Below are 25,757 nucleotides of genomic sequence, written 5' to 3' on the forward strand. Positions count from 1 at the left end.
CCAAACACTTACCTTAATATAGGGATAAAATATTTTGGACCTAAAAGTCAAAGCTGATTAAGAAACAGCAAAGATAACAGACTGAACCACCACCAGCCTCTCTTTGCTTTATTGTTTGTTTGCTCTCTTTGCTCTGTTATTTCTATATCACTTGTGGGCAGGAAGCAGCCATCTTGAAATACAAATTTTACTTGTTTCTTTTGAAAAAAAAAAAAAAAGAAAAACAAATAGATGGTTTATTCTAAGAATGTACAGGAACTTATATTCTAAACGTCTACAAATACATATTCCAGAAACTCTTATCACCTCAAAACCCTACTACAGCTTCTCTTTAATCTTTTTAAACATCCTGTTACATAAATCGCAGCTGCATCTATAGCAGGAAAAATAATAAGATAATAATTGCTCAAACATCAAAAGCATTTGGGTGGGTCTTACATAGACCTTTAGTCTTCCCTCCCACCAACACCACGTTCTTAAATTTTTTTTTTTTACCCACCCACGTTAATGTATTTTTTGTTTGTTGTTTCTTTTCCCCTGAGTAATTACTATGAAATTTTGCCAGGTCAGAAACTGTTCCCAGGAAGAGACCCAGAGTATTAAGAAAGCAGACAAATAGTACCTGAAGATAAGCTGTGACTCTTTCCAGGTCTGCCCCTCCTTTGATTTCTTTCTACATTTGAATGTGATTAATTGGTGGAATTGCGCATCCTCAGTGTGATATAAGGGAGAGTTCCCCTGCCTGACCGAGGCTAGCCTAGCAGGGGAACTCTCTTCTCACTTTCATGGAAACTTAGAACTATCCTTACCACCCAGTATTATGGTAAGAACCACACAAACTGTTTTATGAGGGCTGTGAATCTAGTATGTGTATTCCTTCAGCAAGTATTTTTTGATCATATGTTGGAGTTAGAAAGAGTTTTAGAAGTCTTTTAGCTTGACCTATCTTCCAACACCAGCATTTCTTCCATAACTTTTCTGGCAAATGGTCACCAGCCAAGACTTGATTATTAATTGTAAAGATGAGCTCCCCATGGTGTTGGGAATTCCATTTCATTGCTGGACATCTCTCATCTTAACTCTTGCTGCTTGCTGTGGTTCTTTGCGACTTCAACAGAATATGTCTACCCCTCCTCCATATGACAACCCTTCATACATCAGTTGGCTGCTAATTTATCCTAGCTAAGTACCATCACTCATAATGTTTTTTCAAATCACACTGAGTAGTGGATAAACATCCACAAGCTAATAGTAGTTAACTTGGGAAGGTAAGACTGTGGTTGTATTAAAAATCTCTTGCTTGTATGTAAATTCTAATTTTCACAATAAATATTTACTTTAATAACTGACAACATTAATTATTTTTATTAGGTTTGTTCTAGATGCTAGCCCTGGAATGCATATATAATTATCCTGCAGTAACCCTGAGAGATAGGACCTATAATTGTCCCCATTATATGGATGAAGAAAGTAAGGCACAGAGGGATTAAATAATTTGCCACAATCACAAAGTAAGTGACTAAAAAGAGATTGGAACCCAGGTTTGCCTAATTCTTGACCATTCCCCTATAACAAGAAAAACAATTTTTGTGAGGGGTGAGAGACATATTTGTCTTTAACATGGTGTCCAGAAATTGATACAATATGCTAGGTTTGATCTGAACACTGTGATTATTACATCCTTTGACTTGGACACAGCATTAATGTCCCTAAGACTTCATTTGATTTTTTACCTCCTGTTATATGACTCTTATAGGAGCTTTCAGAATATCCTTTGGCTCTTATTTCCTTTTTTCACCTCAACTCCCTCTTTGCCCCTCCTCCTTTGTCACCCTAACAGCTCTTACCCCCCCCCCCCGTCATGATTTTATCAACCTAGTTAACACTTCTATTCATGCTCCTATAATCTCATAGACACATACAAATGTACACATATTCAGTATAGATTTTCTTTGTAATTTAAGAAGTGACTACATTTTTGCCTCTCACTTTTACTTAAAACAATTTCTTGGGGCACCTGGGTGGCTCAGTGGGTTAAAGCCTCTGTCTTCGGCTCAGGTCATGATCTCACGGTCCTGGGATGGAGCCCCGCATCGGGCTCTCTGCTCAGCAGGGAGCCTGCTTCCTTCTCTCTGCCTGCCTCTCTGCCTACTTGTGATCTCTGTCTAATAAATAAATAAAATCTTTAAAAAAAAAACCACAAAAAACAATTTCTTATATAAAATCTCTCTAAATCAAATTCATTCCTTTTAATGGATGTCCTAAAATGTGGGTGTACTATAATTTTTGCAACCATTTCCCTATTGATGGGCATGCATGGTATTTATAATGTGGATGTGTGTGCATGTGTGTATATGTAAGTTGACATAGAAAATATTGCTTTAGGGCGCCTGGGTGGCTCAGTGGGTTAAGCCGCTGCCTTCGGCTCAGGTCATGATATCAGGGTCCTGGGATCGAGTCCCACATCAGGCTCTCTGCTCAGCAGGGAGCCTGCTTCCTCCTCTCTCTCTGCCTGCCTCTCTGCCTACTTGTAATCTCTCTCTGTCAAATAAATAAATAAATCTTTAAAAAAAAAAAAAGAAAATATTGCTTTAATAAATAACCTGGTACGTATGTACTATGTATGTATGTATGTATATATGTACTATGTTCTTACTTAAATAGTTTTCTTGCAACTAGTGGTTTACTTTAGTAGGATAGAGTCCCAGAACTGAGGTTGGTGGGTCAAGGGGTATATATATTTTTAAAGATTTTATTTTTTAAGTAATCCGTATACCCACTGAGGGGCTTGAACTCATAACCCCGAGATCAAGAGTTGCAGGCTCTACCAGCTGAGCCAGCCAGGCGCCCCGAGGGGTATATATATTTTTAAATAATAGCTATTGCCAGATTGCTTTTCAAAAAGCCTCTAATACTTTGTATTTCCATAGCGGCACATCCCTGCAGCAGCAGGTATTACAGAAGTCATTCTAATAAAACCCTGTGAAACAAGAGATCAAAGGAAACTACTTAAATCTAATAAAAATTATGTACTCCAAATCAACAGCAGTTATAACCCTAACTGGCAAAATATTAAAACTCTTTCCTTTAGGGGTGCCCGGGTGGCTCAGTCAGTTAAGTGTCTGCCTTCTGCTCAGATCATGGCCCTGGGGTCCTGGGGTTGAGCCCTGAATCAGGCTCCCTGCTCAGCAGTGAGTCTACTTCTCTCTCTCTCTTTGTCCCTCTCCCCCACTCTTGCTCTCTCTCAAGTAAATAAATAAAATCTTTAAAACAAAACAAAACACAACCTTTTTTATTTAAAGTCAGATACTGCACCTTGAGCTTTTAATTAAATATACCTAACTGGGGTGCCTGGGTGGCTCAGTGGGTTAAGCTTCTGCCTTTGGCTCGGGTTAGGATCTCAGTGGCCTGAGATCAAGCCCTGCATCAGGATCTCTGCTCAGTTGGGGGCCTGCTTCCCCCTCTCTCTCTGCCTGCCTCTCTGCCTACTTGTGATCTCCCTCTCTCTCTCTCTCTGTCAAATAAATAAATAAATAAATAAAATCTTTAAATAAATAAATAAATATACCTAACCAGGTCTTTTTGACTCTTAACTTTAAAACTGATGTACAATTAGGGCGCCTGGGTGACTCAGTGTGTTTGGGCCTCTGCCTTCAGCTCGGGTAGTGATCCCAGGGTCCTGGGATCGAGCCCCGCATCAGGCTGTCTGCTCAGCGGGGAGCCTGCTTCCTCCTCTCTCTCTGCCTGCCTTTCTGCCTCCTTGTGATTTCTGTCTGTCCAATAAATAAATAAATCTTTAAAATTTATGTACAATGTATATAGAAAAATGAGGACAAATTATAAGGGCACAGATCAATGAATCCTTACAAAATAAACACATCTGTATAACCACCATTTAGGTCAAGAAATTGACATTAGCAACACCTCAAAAGCCTTCCTCATGCCCCCTCCTAATCATTGCCCTCTTCCTCCTTCCTCAAGAGACTACAGAATAGTTTTGCTTGGTTTTGAAATATGTAGAAAGAGAATCATGCACTATACACTCTTTGGTGTGTGTCTGATTTCTTTCCCTCAGCACTACCTTAGTGAGGTTTCTCCATGTAGCAGATATCAGTGGTTCACTCATTTTCATTGCTGCACAATAGTTCATTGTATGAATAATATACTACAATTAATTACCCATTCTGTTTTTTTTAAATATTTTATTTATTCATTTGTCAGAGAGAAAGAGAGCACACGCACAAGCAGGGGGAAGCAGCAGGCAGAGGGAGAGGGAGAAGCAGGCTCCCCACTGAGCAGGGAGCCCAATGTGGGACTCGATCCTGGGACCCCAGGATCACGACCTGAGCCAAAGGCAGATACCTAACCGACTGAGCCACGAAGGCATCCCCACCCATTCTGTTTTGGATGGGCTTTCAGGTCCTTTTGAATCTGAAACCTGTCATCCAGTGTATTAGCCACCAATCCTCTCCCAGCTTTGTATCATCAGAAATTTGGAAGATCACACCATTCATTCATTCATTCATTCACTTATTTTTAAAGATTTTATGTATTTATTTGAGAGAGAGAATGAGTGAGAGGAGAACATGAACCAGCAGAGTGAGAGAGAAAGAGAAAGAGAGCATGACCGCTCCCCTGAACAGGGAGCCCGATGTGGGGGTCTTAATCCCAAGACCCTGAGATCATGGCCTGAGCTGAGGGCAGGTGCTTAGCCAACTGAGTCACCCAGGCACCCCAGTGATCACACCATTTTTGTCTACATGCAAATCATGGACATTTACCCATTTGACAGGACCAGGCAGATTTGTGTCGGACAATTAGAGATCTCCCTTCAGGTTAGCCTTCATACACTAATAAGTAGTATTTGGGCAAGTTCTTCAATTCGCTAACATGGTAGCTGTCTGTAGTGTCGTTTAGCGGAAACAAAATTTTCTGAAGGTGTACTATGTTCTACGTACTGACTGGGGATGAAGCCGTGAACCAGAGAGACCATGGAATTTACATTCTAGCCGATGAGACAAATGTACACAAAAAGCAAATAATTTAGATAATTTTAGCCAAGTGCATGAGGAAACTGAAACAGGGCAACACAATAAGGAGTGCTGAGAAGGGAAGCAGACAACTTGTGGAGCTAGTTGCATGAAGACTGGGACTAATAACAACCAGGCAAGGACATAAGCAAGCACAAAAGCCCTGAGGAGGAGATGAGCTTCAAGAAGCAGGAAGGCTAGTGTACCTAGAGCCAATTGTGAATGGAAGCAAGTTGAGGAGAGGTAGACAGGAACCAGATCATTTCAAGTTTTAAAGTCCTAAATGTCGGGGCGCCTGGGTGGTTCAGTGGGTTAAGCCGCTGCCTTCGGCTCGGGTCATGATCTCAGGGGCCTGGGATCGAGTCCCACATTCGGGCTCTCTGCTCTGCAGGGAGCCTGCTTCCTCCTCTCCCTCTTTCTGCCTGCCTGTCTGCCTGCTTGTGATCTCTGTCTGTCAAATAAATAAATAAGAACCTTTAAAGTCCTAAATGTCTAACTATAATGATGAGACGGTTAAGAAGATACAATACCTAGATATCTTTTTTTTTTTTTTTAAAGATTTTATTTATTTATTTGACAGAGGGAGATCACAAGTAGGCAGAGAGGCAGGCAGAGAGAGAGAGGAGGAAGCAGGCTCCCCGCTGAGCAGAGAGCCCGATGCGGGACTCGATCCCAGGACCCTGAGATCATGACCTGAGCCGAAGGCAGCGGCTTAACCCACTGAGCCACCCAGGCGCCCCACCTAGATATCCTTTTAAGGAAGGATATCTTGGTGCCTAGAAATGAAGAGTGGTCAGCAGACAGCCTGGAGCTGGGCGGGGGTTTAAATGCTCACTCCTTTTGATCTGGCACCGGGCAGTTGTGACCAACAGTACTCAGTGCAGAGCTCCCTGATGGGTTCCCCCAAGCTCTACTGGGCTATGTATCACTGATTTCTTCCTCTACTCAGTCCCGCTTCCTTACCTTTCCTTTCAGAGGTGTTAAACCCTGATAAACATCTCAGATCGCAGACTTGGTCTCCATATCTGTGGAAAACTCAGTCTGTTACAAATGGGAAGACACTGAAGGATTTTACGCAAAGAATTCAAATGGTCTGGGGCACCTGGGTGTCTCAGTGGGTTAAGGCCTCTGTCTTCTGCTCAGGTCATGATCCCGGGGTCCTGGGATCGAGGCCCCATTGGGCTCTCTGTTCAGCAGGGAGCCTGCTTCCTCCTCTCTCTCTCTGCCTGCCTACTTGTGATCTCTGTCAAATAAATAAATAAAATCTTAAAAAATCTGATTTCGTTTTTAGATCACTTCAGCTGCTGTACAGAGAATGGATTGTGGAAGGTAAAAGTGAAAACAGTGGCCTTGGAAAAGAGATGGCGGTGGCCTCATCTAGGGGGAAGCAGAAGGTAGGGAAGAAGTGGGTAGATTTGGGACCGAATTTGGTTATAAAGCTGATAACCCTGGTTCTTCCCAAGCACTTTGATCAAATGTCTTTCTAGAAATAGATTCAGTGTGTCTTTGTATTTCTTTAAACTACCTGTCCAGTCATCATTTCAAGAAAGGAAATAGCCATGGGGCACCTGGCTGGCTTAGTTGGAAGAGTGTATGACTTTTGATGTCAGGGTTATGAGTTCAAGCCCCATGTTGGATGTAGATATTACTTCAATAAATAAAAACTTGGGGAGGGGAAGCATTGGCACCTGGATGGCTCAGTAGATTAAGCATCTGCTGTCTGCTCAGGTCATGATCTCAGGGTCCTGGGATCAAATCCTGTGTCCTGCTCCCTGCTCAGCAGGGAGCCTGCTTCTCCCTCTACCTTGCTGCTGCTCCTACTTATGCTCTCTCTCTGTCAAATAAATAAATAAAATCTTAAAAAAATAAAAATAAAAAAAGAACTAGCCTGTGTGGTATGGCCCTTAGTTGGGTAGTCTCACTCTTGTACTCACCTGTTGAATGTTTCAGCCATGTCAGCTTTTTCTCCGTCCCTCTAGCATGCCAAGTTTATTGCTGCCTCATGCATTTTTCACATGTGGTTTTTGGGTTGTCTCTGCAGCACTCCCTAAACTCTGCCCATCTACATCCTATTCATCCTTCAGGGCTCTGATTACATGCTACTTCTACACAGAGGATTTCTCTAGCATTGCCCCCTCCTGCAGTGAGGCTAGTTCCTCTAATTATGCACTCCCACAAATCCCTATGTTTTCTTTCGTAGCATTTATCACAAGTTGCAATTATGCTATAATTTTTGTTGTTATTTGTCTTCCTTAGTAGAGTCCCACAAGGCGCAGGAACATACCTGTTTTGTTTTCTGCTTCATCCTGAGTGCCTTGCCCAGTAACTAGGACCAAGGAGGTACACAATAAATATTTGTTTAATGAATGAACTTGCCCTTAGTGGATCCATGTAGGTGTCTAGTCAATTGCTTTAAGTGCTCTCTTTTTTTTTTTTCTTTAAGATTTCTTAATCTATTTTAGAGAGATAGAGAAAATGAGCCGGGGATCAGGACAGGGGACAGAGAGAGAGAGAGATAGAATCTCAAGCAGACTCCATGCTGAGCGCAGAGCCCAATGAGGGCTCCATTTCATGACCCTGAGATCATGACCTGAGCTGAAACCAAGAGCTGGGAGCTTGACCAACTGCACCATCCAGGCGCCCCAATTCCTTTAAGTGCTCTTAAAACATCTTATAGTAATCCATTCAAAATCTCCCAGGGATTACTGATGATTTTCAGACTATGGTTTTTAGGATCTCATTTTTTCTACACACATGTACACACAAACATTTTTTTTGGAGTAAAATTTAATTATTGTATTATATGGAGGTAATTTTAAAATAGTACCAAATACTTATAATGAAAAAAATAATAATAACCCTGCTCTATTCCCTAGTCTTACTGTCTAGATAGGCAACTAGTTTAAACTCAACAGTTTTGACCAATCCTCTATGTTTAGAAGAAGTCCTTATTCACACTTAAAAATCAATACATCTTACCTTCTGACACTTCTCCCACTGTCAAAATAATTTTTAGGTTTTCATTGGTGATTTGTCATCATACTGGCGATTTCTTTCACCATCTTTCAGTATTTGGGACTAGAAATCTTGGCTTTGTTAAAAGTGGCGGAGTATCTCTTCTCTCACCTCAGTGGAACTTCAAATTTCTCACCTGTTTGTTCTTCCCTTTCCAGCATGAAAATTATCTTTCTTTCTTTTTTTTTTTCTTTAAGATTTTATTTAGTTATTCAACAGAGACAGAGAGAAAGCACAAGCAGGGGGAGCAGCAGGAAGAAGGAGAAGCAGACTCCCCTCTGAGCAAGGAGCCTGATGCCGGACATCCCAGAACCTCGGGATTATGACCTGAGCACAAGGCAGATGTTTAACCAACGGAGTCACCCAGGTGTCCCTATCTTTCTTTTTTTCAATGAGCTGTAATTCACATACCATAAAATTCACCTTTTATAAAAGGTATCTTTCTTAAAGAAGATGGAAAGAAAAGCAGACCTTCCCTGGTTTATCAGCAGACATGCTACTGCTCTCTAGAAGCAATGTCCCCTGCCCTCCTCAAAGGATGGCTGTGGGTTCCAAAGCCAAGGTAAGGAAGGAGGGCAGTATGAAGGTAGAATTCGATGCAGACTGATTCTTGACACAATTTGGACTGTTCTGCTACCCAGGTCCAATTTAAGAGCCTCTCGTGCTCTAGGCTCCCTTCTGAGATCTTTGTAGTATCCAAATATGTATTAAAATATCCAATCACATTCCAAATCAGATATCAAAATTCACTGTAAAAATGTTAGCAGAATTTTATATAATTTATCTTTTGAAATTATTAAGTTATGAACAAATAATGTTTAATATGTGTTTGGTTATCATTTCTCAAGAATTATCGTATCTTACGGGGTGCCTGGGTGGCTCAGTGGGTTAAAGCCTCTGCTTTCGGCTCAGGTCAAGATCCCAGGGTCCTGGGATCGAGCCCCACATCGGGCTCTCTGCTCCGAGGAGAGCCTGTTTCCTCCTCTCTCTCCCTGCCTGCCTTTCTTGCCTACTTGTGACCTCTGTCTGTCAAATAAATAAATAAGATCTTAAAAAAAAACTATTAAAAAAAGAATTATCGTACCTTGTGAATTTGTATAGAATGAAATAAAATTTAACCTTCAAATACTGTTCTTTTTTTTTTTTATTTTGTTAACATGCAGTGCTATCTTAGTTTCAGGTGTACAGTATAGTGACTCAACACTTCCACACATCACCTGTACTCATTACAAGTGCTCCCCTTAATTCCCATCATCTGTTTTACCCCCCCCCACCCACCTCCACTCCAGAACAAACCATTGGTTTGTTCTCTGTAGTTAAAAATCCATTTCATGGGGCGCCTGGGTGGCTCAGTGGGTTAAGCCTCTGCTTTCGGCTCAGGTCATGATCTCGGGGTCCTAGAATTGAGCCTGCTTCCCCCTCTCTCTCTGACTACTTGTGATCTCTCTCTCTGTCAAATAAATAAAATCTTTTTTTTAAAAAAAGTCTGTTTCTGGGGCGCCTGGGTGGCTCAGTGGGTAAAGCCGCTGCCTTCGGCTCAGGTCATGATCTCAGGGTCCTGGGATCGAGTCCCGCATCGGGCTCTCTGCTCAGCAGGGAGCCTGCTTCCTTCTCTCTCTCTCTGCCTGCCTCTCAGTGTACTTGTAATTTCTCTCTGTCAAATAAATAAATAAAATCTTTAAAAAAAAAAAATAAAAAAAGTCTGTTTCTTTTTTTTTTAAGATTTTTTTTTTGAGTAATCTCCACACCCAACGTGGGGCTCAAACTTTAAGAGTCACATGCTCCACTGAGTGAGCCAGCCAGGCTCCCAAAGAGTCTGTTTTTTGTTTTGTCTCTTTCTCATTAACCCTCAGATACTTTCCAAATGTAATAAGCTCCTTTTGAATGTTAATTACATAATTAGTGAACTTCACATGTTACATGTGTAGACATATAATTGTTTTATTTATTTCCAGAAAATTGATGGTACACAAACATAACTTTTGTTTTAGATGGTAGTATTTTTAAAATTATTTGGTAAACAAATCAATCAATCCAGAAAAGTATAAATAGAAAAGTAAGGTCCTCTTTCATATCAGTCATTCCCTTTTTCTAGTCTACAGGCAACCACTGTTGAGTGTGTTTTTTATGTCCTTCCAGAAAATTTACATACATATCCCAGCATGAAATATATTTATAAAAATACACAAATAGTATTGCATTATATATGTTGTTATACATCATGCTATTTTCACTTTATAGATACTGTGGGAGTGTTTTTTCATATGTATAGATATATCTCATCATTTTCAAATGTTGCATAACATTCCACAAGATGAACTATAATGTATTGAGCTAGGTGCCCTATAAACATAACTTTTTTTTTTTTAATTTATTTATTTGACAGAGAGAGAGGGGGAAGCAGGCTCTCCGCCGAGCAGAGAGCCCGATGTGGGGCTGGATCCCAGGACCCTGGGATCATGACCTAAGCTGAAGGAGGAGGCTTTAACCCAAAGAGCCACCCAGGTGCCCCTAAACATAACTTTTAAGAAATGCTCATCTTGGGGCACCTGGGTGGCTCAGTTGGTTAAGCAACTGCCTTCAGCTCAGGTCATGATCCTGGAGTCCGGCTCTCTGCTCGGCAGGGAGTCTGCTTCTCCCGCTGACCTTTCTTCACTCATGCTCTCTCTCATTCTCTCTCTCTCAAATAAATAAATAAAATCTAAAAAAAAAAAAAAAGAAATGTTCATCTTTTTTTAAAGTAGTGGCCTTGTGGGGGGCGTCTGGGTGGCTCAGTCATTAAGGCTTCTAGCCTCTCCCCACTCCCCCTGCTTGTGTTCACTCTCTCATTGTGTCTCTCTCTGTCAAATAAATAAATAAAATCTTAAATAAATAAAGTAGTAGCATTGTGGGTGACTTTTTCTGCTTTTACGTAGAACTGTATTAATGTTCTACTGGTCGAGTAACTAAATTTTTTTTTAAGTTGTTTTATTTTTTTCAAAAATTGTATTTATTTATTTGACAGAGAGAGATCACAAGTAGGCAGAGAGGCAGGCAGAGAGAGAGGAGGAAGCAGGCTCCCTGCTGAGCAGAGAGCCCGATGCGGGACTCGATCCCAGAACCCTGAGATCACGACCTGAGCCGAAGGCAGTGGCCTAACCCACTGAGCCACCCAGGTGCCCCAGATTTTTTAAAAAATTTTTAAAATAATTTTTTAAAAAATTATTAAACATGGGGCACCTGGGGCACCTGGGTGCTTCAGTCAGTTGAGCATCTGCCTTTGGCTTAGGTCATCATCCCAGGGTCCTAGAATCGAGTCCTACATTGGTGCAGGGAGCCTGCTTCTCCCTCTCCCTCTGCTGCTCCCCTTGCTTGTGCTTTCTCTCTCCCTCTATGTCAAATAAGTAAATAAAATCTTTTTTTTTTTTAAGATTTTATTTATTTAGTTGACAGAGAGAGATCACAAGTAGGCAGAGAGGCAGGCAGAGAGAGGGGGGGGGAAGCAGGCCCCCTGCTGAGCAGAGAGCCCGATGCGGGACTCGATCCCAGGACCCTGAGATCATGACCTGAGCCGAAGGCAGCGGCTTAACCCACTGAGCCACCCAGGCGCCCAGTAAATAAAATCTTTTTAAAAAAATTTATTAAGCAAAAAAAATAAAGGGGTGCCTGGGTGTCTCAGTGGATTAAGCCTCTGCCTTCAGCTCAGGTCATGATCTCAGGATCCTGGGATCAAGCCGATGGCGATGGCGGACTCTCTGCTCAGCAGGGAGCCTGCTCCCCGCCCCCTTCCCTGCCTGCCTCTCTGCCTAATTGTGATCTCTCTCTCTGTGTCAAATAAATAAATAAAATCTTAAAAAAAAAAAAAAAGAAGAAGAACCATCCCTTAGAGTGTGATTTGCCGTAACAAATTGAATAGGAGACTCTGGATGTCAGTAAAGACTGGGAAGGGGCATTTGAAACCATCTATTCAGGAGTAGATAATGCCCCCTAATTACATTTTCAGTAGAGACCAAAACCAAATTATTGGGAGTTAAGAGACGGGAGTGCAGATAATTTGTTAAAGGAGTTTGACAAAGAAGGACAGAAACAGGACAGAACATTTAGTGGCAAAGCTAGGCAAAGGCTTTGTTCTGAGTTGGAAAGACACAGACAAAATAGGTGTAAGCCCTGTGTCCTTAGCTATTTCAACTGCAAGCCAGACGAAGACCTGATTAACAGTGGAAAGGTGATAGAGGGCTCTTTCACCTCTCTTGTTATTTTACGATCAAGAACAAACCGAGGGTTGAAGGGTTGACGGAGGGAGGTAGGTGGGGATAGGCTAACTAGGTGGTGGGTATTCAAGAGACACTTGTAATGAGCAGTGGGTATTATGCATAACTGATGAATCACTAAATTCCACTTCTTAAACTGTTACACTATATGTCAACTAACCAGAATTTAAATAAAATTCGAAACAAAATAAAAAAAGAAGAAGAAAAGAGAGCAGGGGTTCAGGGTCTTCATAAATTATGCTCTTGAGAGATCCGTGGCAGGGAGTTAGGAATGGGAGGAAGGCGCTTGATTTATGTATTCCTCACATTTCGCCCGCAAGCAAAATCTAGTTTGTGTCTAGCTGTCTCTTCCAGAAAACATGGGGCTGTCGGGAAAATGTGTCACGTTTAAAATCCTAAAATTAGATTCACCTTAGTGAGGGCCCCTCTGGGGCTTCCCCAGATGGGCGTATGTTTTGAGGATGAGAGTGGGGAGAAAAAAATAACCAGAGGAAATAATTATTAGGTTGGTGAACAGAAAGACTATTAGGCAAAAGTACTGAGTTTGACCATTTCCCTTTTCCTGTGTAGCTCTGGAAGTAATATCCCCATCTTTGCTTTAGTGGGAGGATTAACACTCACTGGGGGAAATTTCCTGCTTGTTTGAAGGGGAAGGTAGTACTGGGCTAGTGGAGATGTATTTTGGACAAGGCATTGGATCTTTTCACACTTGTCATCACACCATGCGAACCGCTCTCTCTCTAATACCCAGAACTCTCTGTGTGGGGGCTGAATCACGGTCTCTGGATACCTTATGCTGGTCAGGCTGGCTGAGAGGGCAAAGGAGGGAGAGGAAGTGACTTTTCACATTATGTCTTTTGAATTTTGTATTTTTGAATTTTGTCTTCTGAATTTTGAATTTTATATCTTTTGAATTTTGTATTGTGAACATGTACCATTTTATTTAAAAAATTTTAAGTTGTTGTTTTAAAGGCTTGATTAAGGCTGGGAAGGAAAATTGAGGGCTTTGTTCCTTCTGGTCAGAATAGACTCCTGGATTTGCTGTTTCATGACCTACTTATTCCTCTGATTTGTGACTTCATAGTGTGACCTTTTAGCTAAAGAACCTTTCCCTGCGAACCGCAACCCCAGCCCAGTTATCTAATCTAAACAGGTCCGTTCATATGTAACATCTCATTTTCTTCCACTCCACTTTTTGTTTCCCATCAGCAAACAAAATATCTTGTTAAACACAGACTGTCTACCTCAAGTTTGAGATCAGAGTTAACAGTCAGATGCCTGCCCTGCTATTTACAAGCTATGTGACCTTCTGCAGCACATAAAATGTTCTGGGATTTGGTTTCTTCAGGTGGGGCTGTGGACGGTGTACGTGCTAGATCAGGGGTCAAAGTGGGTGGGTTCAACTTCTGGTTCTGCCACATTGTTGCTGTGTGCCCCTATACATGCTGCCCCGCCTGTGAGCCTTAGTGTCTCTGAAATGGGGACAAATCTTACTTTGGGGAGTAAGGGAGGTTATAAAACCGAGGTAAGAGATGCAAGGAGGCTGGCATCCAGGATACAGGGTTCCTTTCCCCCATTAGCTTTTTTTTCTTCCTCTTCATTTCCTTCTGATTTTTAAAATTATTATCATTATTATTTTTAAATATTTTGTTTATTTGAGAGAGAGAGAGAGGGAGGGAGGGAGAGAGGACAGGAGCAAGAGGGAGACACAGGGAGAGCGGGAGAAGCAGGCTCCCCGCTGAACAGGGAGTCCTATGTGGGGCTTGATCCCAGGACCCTGGGGTCATGATCTGAGCCTAAGGCAGATGCTTAACCAACTGAGCCATCCAGGTGTCCCTCTCTGCTTTTTTAAAAATGTATGATTATTATTATTATTTTTTAAAATTTTTATTTATTTATTTGACAGAGAGAGAGGGATCACAAGTAGGCAGAGAGGCAGGCAGAGAGAGAGGAGGAAGCAGGCTCCCTGCTGAGCAGAGAGCCCGATGCGGGACTCGATCCCAGGACCCTGAGATCATGACCTGAGCCAAAGGCAGCGGCTTAACCCACTGAGCCACCCAGGCGCCCGTATGATTATTTTTTAATTCAGATTCCCCCCGTGTTATCTGAATAATAGCCCTTGCCTCTCACGGGGCTTTATAAACTGCAAAGCAGAAAGAATATTTGGTTGTTTTTGCACCAGGCAGACAGACCCAGGGCCCCAGGCTGTGAATTTCTCTGACCTCTCTAAACGGAGCTTGAATTCCAGAGGAGAGCTCTGTTTTTCTAGGTGGAAGTTAGGTAAACTTTTTCAGGAGCATGCCCCAGGCAACAGGCTGGGGGCTGGGGACCATCCTCTGGAAGTCCTTTCCATCATTTGCAGAAGACTCTCAGCATCAGGGAGCCACCTGGGTGCTGCTTTCGCTGCCTCTGGATGAGAAACTTGAAGTGGTGGGGTTTGTTTGTTTGTTTTAATAAAAGTCATCTCTACACCCAATGTAGGGCTCCAGCTCATGACCCCGAGATCAAGAGTCACTGACTGAGCCAGCCAGGAGCCCCTTAAAGTACACTTTTTTTTTTTTTTTTTTAAGATTTTATTTATTCATTTGACAGACAGAGATCACAAGTAGGCAGAGAGGCAGGCAAAGAGAGAGGGGGAAGCAGGCTCCCCGCTGAGCAGAGAGCCTGATACAGGACTCCATCCTAGGACCCTGAGATCATGACCTGAGCCGAAGGCAGAGGCTTAACCCACTGAGCCACCCAGGCGCCCCAAGTACGCTATTTTTTTTTTTTTTAAAGATTTTATTTATTTCCTTGAGAGAGAGAGCATGAGAGGAGAGAGGGTCGGGGGAGAAGCAGACTCGCTGCTAAGCAGGGAGCCCAATGTGGGAGTTGATCCGGGGACTCCAGGATCATGACCTGAGCTGAAGGCAGTCGCTTAACCCACTGAGCCACCCAGGTACCCTTAAAGTACACTTTTTTTAAAAAAAAGATTTTATTTATTTATTTGATAAACAGAGATCACAAGTGGTCAGAGAGATAGGCAGAGAGGAGGACACAGGCTCCCTGCTGAACAGAGACCCGATGTGGGGCTCCATCCCAGGACCCTGAGACCATGACCTGAGCCGAAGGCAGAGGCTTTAACCCACTGAGCCACCCAGGAGCCCCCTTAAAGTACACTTATAAAAAACCTACCCATTGGGGCGCCTGGGTGGCTCAGCGAGTTAAGCGTCTGCCTTTAGCTTGGGTCATGATCCCAGGGTCCTGGGATGGAGTCCAGAATCAGGTCCTGGCATTGCATCAGACTCTGCTCAGTGCGGAGTCTGCTCCTCCCCCCTCTCCGCCCCTCCCCCGACATGTGCATGCGCACATGCTCTCTCTCATTCACGCTCTCTCTCAAATAAATAAATATTTTTTTTAAAAAAGAAGTTCTAAACCAGACATACTAAGAGAAGGGAAGAGAGAAGACAGTTGAAGCTAAAAATGGGTAATCTTGTCATTTTAACTAGTTTGGACCTGAGCCAGAGGTACAGATGGAAATTTAGAAAAGTCATTAAGACAGTTGGCCCTACCACCCAGCAGATTTGTGATTTTTGTTAAACAAGCAATTCTCCCTGGGCCTCAGTTTCTCTGTCTTGAGGTAAGGAAAATTGGTGAAATCATGTCTGACTCTTCCTAGCTCTAATCTTCCTAGACCAGATGCTTACACACTCAAATTCTTGTGTGTCAACGGGGTCCTCTTAGTGCACAAAGGGAGGAGAGCAGGCTTTCCCGTTCTGATAAAGCAGCTAGCCCTGGCAGGGCACTGTGGGAGAAAGCTTGCATACATTAGCATACATTAATTATATACATTAACTCGTGGGACAGCAGTGCTGTCTTTTTTTTTTTTTTTTTTAAGATTTTATTTATTTATTTGACAGACAGAAATCACAAGTAGGCAGAGAGGCTGGCAGAGAGTGGCAGGGGAAGCAGGCTCCCCGTTGAGCAGAGAGCCCTGTGGGTCTCAATCCCAGGACCCTGAGATCATGACCTGAGCTGAAGGCAGAGGCTTAACGACTGAGCCACCCAGACACCCCTGTTTTTTCCTTTTTTTTTTTTTTAAGATTTTATTTTTTTGACATAGAGAGACACAGTGAGAGAGGGAACATAAGCAGGGGGAGTGGGAGTGGAAGAACAGGCTTCCCGCAGAGCTGGGAGCCTAATACAGGGCTCCATCCCAGGACCCTGGGATCATGACCCGAGCCGAAGGCAGACGCTTAACTACTGAGCCACCCAGATGCCCCAGGTTCTCTGATTTCTATCTTATTTAGAAAACAAGGAAGTAGGTATTCCATAGACAGAAATGGATAGATGGATATATATACATCCACACATATAAAATCACTATAAATAATTCATACATACATAAATTACATACGATGCGTGACACATAATTTGAATTTATATGAGGGATGCAACATTTAAAAAAAGAAAGAGTTGAGACATTATCCAAGACACTGGAAGTAAGAAAATCACAGTTGCCCTACTCAACAGATGCTTTTACTTGGAGGGAATTGAGAGCCCATAATATGCTTAAATCAAGTTTCACTTAGAAATTATGTAGAGGGGCACCTGGGTGGCTCAGTGGGTTGAAGCCTCTGTCTTTGGCTCAGGTCATGATGTCAGGGTCCTAGGATGGAGCCCCATCGGTATCTCTGCTCAGCAGGGAGCCTGCTTCCCTCTCTCTCTCTCTCTGCCTGCCTCTCTGCCTACTTGTGATTTCTGTCTGTCAAATAAATAAAATTGTTAAAAAAAAAAAAAAAAGAAATCATGTAGAAATCACTGGTGAGCTCTTTCTCAATCCATGTTTCCTTTCTTCCTAATTAAAAAAAAAAAATTACACATGCAATTCACTAAATCATTCTCATTGTGAAAGAGTCCCACAATACAGAGCCAGGAGCCCTCCAGCCAGCCCCTAGCCGCCCTGACCTCTCACCAGAGGGAACCACAACCATCATTTTGATGTGTATTCTGCCCACTTTCAAATTAAAGTTTCATTGCTGCTATCCTGAAGTTGTTGCCTTAAGGGAAAAAAGGCTGGGAAAGAGTGAGGAGAAAGTGGGATTCGGTAACCTACAAAATATTTTAGGCAGGACACTTCAAAATGCAACAGGACTGTGTGTGGTTTCCAGTGCAGGGCATCTGGCCTCCTCCACCTTGGTAAATACTCTGACTGACTCTGGCTCTAGCCTGTCTGCCAGGCAGCCAGGCACAGGAAACCTGACAAATCACTAGCATCTTTCGCTTCTTTATTTTTATTCCTTATACCCATCAGTCTCCTGTCCCCTGATAATGGCTGGGAATAGGAGATCCTCTTACACACAGTAGCAAGGGCATGCTTTCTTTTCCTCTTTCCTTTCTAAAGGACAATGTCAAGGACATGTCCGGGCCAGGTCAGAGAATGTTACATCAGAGATACTGCTGCTATATTTACCCCCACTCGCCTTTTAAGCAAAGCAATTTATATGATGAAAAACAGCAGAGACAGGCTGTCCTGGGGTATCTTCAGAGAAGAAAAACATTGACTATGAATGCTGCGTATGATCTTTTGTTGCAGTAGCTTTCTCTCAGGGCAAAATTTCTTTCTCTCTTTCTTTTCACTTTTTGAAAATTCTCTCCGAGGACAGAGTTAAAGAAACTTATTACTTCCCCCCAGGCCTAGAGACCAACAGTTGCTATTCAGGGTTTAATCCATTCGAGGCTGTCACCATAGCCTTGAGACAAGAGAGACTAAATGGAATGAGAAGCAGAATCACCACTGGATTTGCTTTGCTATGGAAGTTTCCGTATTGGCCTCTGTCGCACTCTTGCCCCCAACCCCCTCTGCGCTAATTATTTTTATTCTGCAGGCCTCAGTTTCCTGCTCAGTAAAATAGGAAGAATCAATTCTGTGTCACTTGGAGGAGGGTTGTTAGGCAGAGGGTGCAGTGGGAAGAAAGGGTTATTCAGTTCTGATTCAGTTCAGCAGTTGCTTCTTGAGTACTTACTAAGTCCTGGCAGAGGGAACCACCCAGTCAGACGCTGTACCTACCCTTAAGGAGTTAACAATCAGATAGCTGCTAGAAAATCGAATTTACAAAGAACCTTCCATGCCCCAGTTTCAGAGGAGGGAATGCTGGGGGAAGTGGGAGAAGGTTAGGGGAAGCTGCTCAAGGGGGAGTGGCACTTGAGATGGGAGGGAACAAGAGGACATTCCTGAAAGAGAATAAAGAATAAAGGAAGGGGCCTCCTGGCTGGGTTAGTCAGTGGAGCACGCTGCTCTTGATCTTGGGGGTTATTAAGTTCAAGGCCGATGTTGGGTATAGAGATTATGTAAAGTCTTTTTCTTTTCTTTTCTTTTTAAGATTTAATTTACTTAACAGAGAGAGAGAGAGAGAGACCACAAGCAGAGAGAGCAGCAGGCAGAGGGAGAAGCAGGCTCCTCACTGAGCAGGGAGCCCAACTCCCTGAGCTTGTTCCCGGGACCCTGGGATCATGACCTGAGCCAAAGGGAGACGCTTAACCAACTGAGCCACCCAGGCGCCCCCACTTAAAGTGAGAAGGAGAAGGAGAAGGAAGGAAGGCACAGACGAGCCAGAGCTCAGGTTGAGCTCAGGGGACGGTGAGTACGCAATCTGGCACATGAAAGGGAGCACGGATGATAAGTTGGGTTCACGCTGGAGAGGCTACAAAGTCTGTGCTTAATCCCCTAGGTGTCACAGACATTTAGGGGCAGAGTGACCTGATGGAAGTAGCACTTTAGGGCGATTATCTCAGCAGCTGGTGGGGGTGGGGAAGGGCAGCTCGGCAGGATAAAAGAATAGATGCTTGGGGGAAATGAGGGCACAGCCCTGCCAAGGCTCCTTGTTCCTGGACCCATCACCTGCCCTGAATCTTAGTCCAGCGCTGCCAAAGGAAGGACTTCCCTCCTAAGCACTTACACATTCAACAATTAGACTTAGCCAAATCCAGTTTTGGTGGGTCTGATGAGAGAGCAGAGGGAGAGCTGAGGACAAAGCAGAAGCAGACACTCCACACACACCCCTGCCCCCTCCTTATCCTGGGATAATATGTGACATTCCTCAGGCACTCCTGGCCGCCCTAAAGCTAAGGAAAGGAAAAACAAATGTTTAACCTACAGAGATCACAATCCAAGAAGACCTGAGTCTCCCTCAGTTTACAAGTGACTTAGCAATTTACAAGAACAAAGCATTTCTATCAATGGTTTGACTTCCAGAAGGAAATGTAGATACAGTTAAATGTCCTTTTACCCTGCAGCACATTGGCAGATACTTGAAGAGGGCAGAGTGGACTGTTTCTCCAGGAGGTTCCCAACTACCTTCATGTTAATGCCTTGCTAGAGTGAAAAACCACCTTCACTTGACTATGGCAAGGCTTCCAGTATTCTTGAGTCTTCTTTAACAGAAGAAAATCCTTTTGAAACCTCCCCTTTTCCTTACTTCCCCCAACCCTATAGTATATAATCAGCCACCCTTCACAACCCTGGCGCATCAGCTCTTCCTGCCCGCAGATCCTGTCCCCGTGCTGTAATAAACCGCCATTTTGCACCAAAGACTTCTCAAGAATTCTTTCTTGGTCATTGCCTCCAGAGCTTACCCCACCAAACTTCACCTATATTCCAAAACCACATCAGGTCTCTCTCTCTCTTTTTTTTTTTTTTCCCAAGGTGACTCCTGGCTCCCCATGAGAGCATGAGCTTCCTGCAAAAGGGGCCTTTGTTCCATTCGTCACTCTCCCTGTCTGTGCCTGCAACACTGAGGCCCTCTACACTGTAGCCCACCAGAGCCCTCACTTGGCGAAAAGATGGCTGCCTTGGTCTTCGGACCTAGACTACATTTAAGTTCTGATTTTGTTCTGGGGTGTTTTCCAACATTAGCCAAAACATCCATTTAGTTCAGGGGGTGAAAAAGGAAATGGTAGGCAGATGGGGGAGGAGGAGATGTCCTGCGTCACAGCTGATGGGGTTTTGGAATATAGGTGAGGTCTGGAGCTGGCAACCAAGACAGAATTCTTGAGACATCTTTCATGCAAAATGGTGGTTTATTTAAAGCATGGGGACAGGACCCATGGGCATAAGGAGCTGATGCCCCTGGGGTTGTGAGGGGTGGCTAGTTATATACCATGGGTTTGGGGGAGGTAAGGAAAAAGGGAGGTTTTAAAAGAACTTTCACGTGCTAAAGAGGACCTTGCCATTGTCAAGTTAAGGTTGTTTCCACCCTCTAGCAAGGCATTAACATTAAGATCATTGGGAGATTCTTGGAAGAATGTCACCCGTGTCCTTCCCGGGGCGGAGTGGGGGAAGTTGCTGAGTGTCTGTTTCTGCTTGTCTTCAGCCAGCCTTCTGTGTCCGTCATCAACAGCGAAAGGCCAAGGGTTATGGTCCCTTGAAAAAATTTTAAGACAGCATTTGTTGATCAGTAATTACAGTATCAGACATCCTACACTTCAAAAGCATCATCATATTACATCCAGTTGGATGCCAACATCCAGTTGGCAAGCCTATGAGATAGTTATTGTTATTTCACAGACAAGAAAACTGATGCAGAGTTCAACAGTTTGGTCATTAACTCCTAACCAGGGACAGAGTCGGGATTTGAATGGTGTCTTTCCACTGTCAAAGTCCATTAACTTAGGGACTCCTGGGTGGCTCAGTTGGTTAAGCATTTGACTCTTATCTCACCTCAAGTCTTGATCTCAGGGTTGTAAATTCAAGACCCACATGGGGGTGCTGGGATGTGGAGCCTACTTAATAAAAGAAAATAATAATTTTAAAAAAATCCATTACTTTAACCACGGTGGTCTATTAGTTCTTTGGCATTAGGGACGGAGCTATCCGGGTCAACATTTCTTCAGTTCTGCTGTCTATACCCTTCTCCTCCAACACAATGGCCCTGTTACTTGAATGTCTACTGAGGAGTTGATCCCTTTGGATTACGACTTTGTTAGTGGAGATTACATTGCAAAGACCTAATCTTTCACTGCTACATAGCTCTCCAGGTAGGTTTCAGTGGGTTGCAAGATTTCAGCCTGCCAGATAAATATCATTTATTGATTAATTCAATTTCCAAAAAAACCAATCAGGCCTATTACATTGAGTTGATGGGAACCAGATTAAAACAAAGGAATCTGAGTAACTTAAAAATACTTGACAATTTCTAGTAGACTCCTTTGAAATGGAGAGAACAGCTCTCAGACCCCTTTGGAGCCTTCAGGGTAATGGAGGTGGGGGAGTAAAACGCTTGGACCCCTGTTGGAAAACCCTGTTCTGACCTTCTATGGTAGAATGCATTTTAGAGAGCTCTGTTTGATGGTAAGGGAAGAGAGCAGAGCGGAGCACCTGAGAAATGAGGGGAGAGAAGTGATGGTGAGAGAGGGTCAGAGAGTCCTTCTGGTTATTCTGCCTTGAGGACACTTGTAGCTTTTAGCTAATTAACTAAATTAGAGCCAGCTTTGGTTCAGTTGGGAAGGCATCCATGGAAAGATCATGGATTCTGAAGAGAGGTACATTTATACTTTATTATTATTATTGTTGGTAAGATTTTTATTTTTTTATTTGGCAGAGAGAGAGTACAGGCAGGGGGAGAGGCAGGCAGAGGGAGACGGAGAAATAGGTTTCCCACTGAGCAGGGAGCCCGCTGTAGAACTCGATTCCAGGACCCTGGGATCATGACCTGAGGCAAAGGCAGACATTTAGCCCACTGAGCCACCCAGGCACCCTACATTTGGACTTTAATTATTGCTTTTTCTCACTACTTTGCCTAATTTCTGAAACTCATGGAATAAAATAATTACTTTTTAGGATTGTTATATGTGAGACAGGATGTTTTCAAAAAATCCTGGTATTGGGGCTCCCTGCTCAGTGGGGAGTCTGCCTCCCCCTCTCCCTCTGCCCCTCCCCCTGCTTGTGCTCATGTGCTCTGTCTCTGTCAAATGAATAAAAAATATCTTTTTAAAAAATCCTGGTAGGGGTGCCTGGGTGGCTCAGCTGGATAAGTGGCTGCCTTCAGCTCAGGTCATGATCCTGGAGTCCTGGGATCGAGCCCCTGCTCATCGGGAGTCTGCTTCTCCTTCCCCACTTCTGCTCTCTCACTTACTCTTTCTCTCAAATAAATAAAATCTTTAAATAAATAAGATAAAAGAAATCCTGGTGTTAACAGGCATTGAATAAAGGCCATTTAGTAAAAATCTTGAGAACTAACATTTTGTACTGATTTGAGGTTTCAAAATCAGACAACAACATAATTCAGACTTTCTTCTGAATTTCAAGTCTATTATCACTAAGAAGTTGTGGTTGAAATAAACTAGGAAAACCTCAGATATTTTTAGTAGATGAACGGCCAGCCAAACAGAAGAGCAAGACCTTCATGAATTTGCTGATCCTCAGGAAGACGGAATGCTGAGGAAGCCGCCAAATTGTCAAAAGTTTTCATGTAGCTCTCTAACACCATCTGGATCGGTTGTAGCCTGAGAAATAATTACTTTCCACATGAAGATCACTGAGGACGTACTAAGTGGCATTGTTTCAAGTTAGATCTTGAGACATAATTTTTGTTTATTCCTGTATGTCGAGTCCTTCCAAGATCTGCAGGGTTGGAGGCTTGATATTTCGAGGGTCTAGTTTTAGCTCCCTAGCTTCTTCCTGACTTTCCTGTTTTGTTTTGGTTGCCTGAGACCAGATGCTGAGCTCTTGTGGTAGGGTCCTATCCAAACAAATGGCCCTATCTCTCCAATCTCTCCAGGGAATGTAGGGAGGAAGGTGGGGGTGGGGGGGTGGGGGGGGAGGTTATCTCTCTAGTACTACTCTGTGTGCCTCTTAAGCCAGGCCCATGGGGTGGGGGTGGGGGTGGGTTTGGGTTTTTTGGTTTTTTTAAAAGATTTTATTTATTTATTTGACAGAGAGCGATCACTAGTAGGCAGAGAGGCAGGCAGAGGGAGAGGGGGAAGCAGGCTCCCTGCTGAGCAGAGAGCCTGATTGGGGGGCAAAGGGGAGATGAAGGGGGGGCTCGATCCCAGGACCCTGAGATCATGACCTGAGCCCAAGGCAGAGGCTTAACCCACTGAGCCACCCAGGCGCCCCCCTTTTTATTAATAAGCATCCTGAAATAGTGACAACATTCACACAGTCAGTGGATATTCTTGGTGGATTTCTGAATTCAAATAATCTCAGAAAGTGTAACTTAAAATAAAACAATGTACCACCATTGTAACCGCATTTTCAAAATGCAAAGAATGAGCAAGGTAGGTGTGGGCCGGCTCTCTTCCCTGCTCCCTATGAGGTCTGTCCCTTTGGAAACTGGTTTGGGCAGGTAGGGGTTGATGGATACCTGTCTCTCACCAGTTCAGTGTATTCAGAGACAGGAGTTGAAAATCAGTGTATACTTACTTAGCAGCTTTCCCTAAAATCAGGGGCTCTACACATGAATGTTATGAAACAGCAAGGCCATCCCCTGTTTCCAGCAGGGTCTCGGCCTGAGACCCTTCCCCTCTTCTTGACCCTGAGACCCTTGACTCTGAGACCCTGCCTGAGATCCTTCCCCTCTTCTTGACCTGGTGGGAGTCAGCTCAGCCATCCCCTCCTCAGGGAAGCCTTTCTTATCACTTCTTTCATCATCGGTCTGGGTTAAATACAGACTTCAACTTTCTTCTCATAAAGCTTTAACTTCGGTGTAGCGTTGTAATGGACTGCTTACAAGCTGATTGCTTTGCCAGTGTTTCTTAGGAGATTTTATTATTTTTTTTTACCCCATCTATAAAAAGTAGCATAATGGAGCGCCTGGGTGGTTCAGTGGGTTAAAGCCTCTGACTTCGGCTCAGGTCATGATCCCAGGGTCCTGGGATCGAGCCCTGCATCGGGGTTTCCCTCCCCCGACTCTCTCTCTGCCTGCCTTTCTGCCTACTTGTGATCTCTGTCTGTCAAATAAATAAAACCTTTAAAAAAAAAAAATCTTAAAAAAAAAAAAAGGAAAGCACATATCTGGTATATGATAGGTATTTAATAATATCAGTTTGTGCACGGGAGGAAGGGGGAGAGGGAGGGAGGGTTGGAGGAATGGAGGAAGGAAGGTCAAGGAAATCCCATCCATACATCTCCTCACTCCCCCTACCCCACTTCTCCCCCCAGCTCTGCCTGATAAGAAGACCAGTGTACTTCAGTTACCAGCAGGGAATAGCAGTAGAGGTCCTTGAGCATTAAAAAAAAAAAAAATGCGGGGCGCCTGGGTGGCTCAGTGGGTTAAAGCCTCTGCCTTCGGCTCGGGTCATGATCCTGGGGTCCTGGGATCGAGCCCCACATCGGGCTCTCTGCTTAGCAGGGAGCCTGCTTCCTCCTCTCTCTCTGCCTGCCTCTCTGCCTACTTGTGATCTCTGTCTGTCAAATAAATAAATAAAATCTTAAAAAAAAAATGCATTTTGGGTTCCTAATTCACCCAAGTTTCTCCATTTGCTAGGTGTCATTGCTCTGGCATCAAATAATTGAGATTGGCAAAGAGTCCACCAAAAACAAGCAACGTGTTGATGTGCCAAAATAGCATATTTTAAAAATTATCCTGTTCTGATCCAAGGTTTTGCTCCAAGTGGAATCTTGCTCCATGAAGGAGAAGCTGAGAATTCTAACTCTGATTTTGCTGCTGGTGGTGACCTGGGGCCTTGCCTTACATTTTAATTTGTTCATCTGTAAAATGAGTCTGTGTTTAAAATGAGTTGTGTGGGGTGCTTGAGTGGCTCAGTAGGTTGAGCATCTGCCTTCAGCTGGGGTCATGATCCCAGGGTCCTGGGATGGAGCCCCACACTGGGCTCCCTGCTCGGTGGGGAGCCTGCTTCTCCCTCTTCCTCTGCCTGCCATTCCCCCTGCTTTTGCTCTCTCTCTCTGTTGAATAAATAAATAAAATCTTCGTAAAAATAAATAAATACAAATGAGGCGTGAGTCATTAGTAGGTCGTGTTATCAGTTTTTTGGGCTGTACCTGGCATTTTCAAAGTGAAACCACTGACCTGTTGGGGTAAGGTCGGGATGGTTTCATGAAGCTTGGTCTGGTTAAACTTTGTGCACTCGGGTACTCAGTGAGGGTATAAAATGTACTTCTTACTGTGTTGTCACGGTCAAACATTTTGAAAGAATTGTGTTGGATGGTAAATGAGGCCCTTCTAATCTTAGTGTGTGTGGATTTGGCAGGACTGCAGCGGAACCACCTAAAATAGAGGAAAAAGAAGGACTGGCAAGAATTAGAGAGAGCAATTGGAGCACTAAGCAGTAGGCAAACTGCAGTCAGACACAGAGCACCGGGAAGGTGCCAAATAGAAATCCTTCAGGGAGTCGTGAAGCTTGGCTCTTCCCCACCTTCCTTTGGGGGCTTAAGTCTCCTTCTGACCTGTTGCCTTTACTTTTGTTAGTTGGGAAGAACATTGGCATTTTCTCGAGTCATTCCCTCCAGCCTCACCCCTACCCT

At 43.6% G+C, this 25,757-nt stretch overlaps 1 long non-coding RNA gene across 1 annotated transcript; it reads left to right on the forward strand.

Moving 5' to 3' along the window:
* The first annotated feature begins 1,389 nt into the window (after positions 1–1,389).
* On the forward strand, positions 1,390–21,952 carry LOC131810466 (uncharacterized). The gene is made up of 4 exons (XR_009345592.1): positions 1,390–1,511; positions 6,322–6,424; positions 18,658–18,914; positions 21,121–21,952. It is a non-coding gene; the product is annotated as an uncharacterized LOC131810466 (long non-coding RNA).
* Positions 21,953–25,757: the final 3,805 nt, after the last annotated feature.

The sequence above is a fragment of the Mustela lutreola genome, chromosome 10, assembly GCF_030435805.1.
Source record: "Mustela lutreola isolate mMusLut2 chromosome 10, mMusLut2.pri, whole genome shotgun sequence".
Lineage (NCBI taxonomy): Eukaryota > Metazoa > Chordata > Mammalia > Carnivora > Mustelidae > Mustela > Mustela lutreola.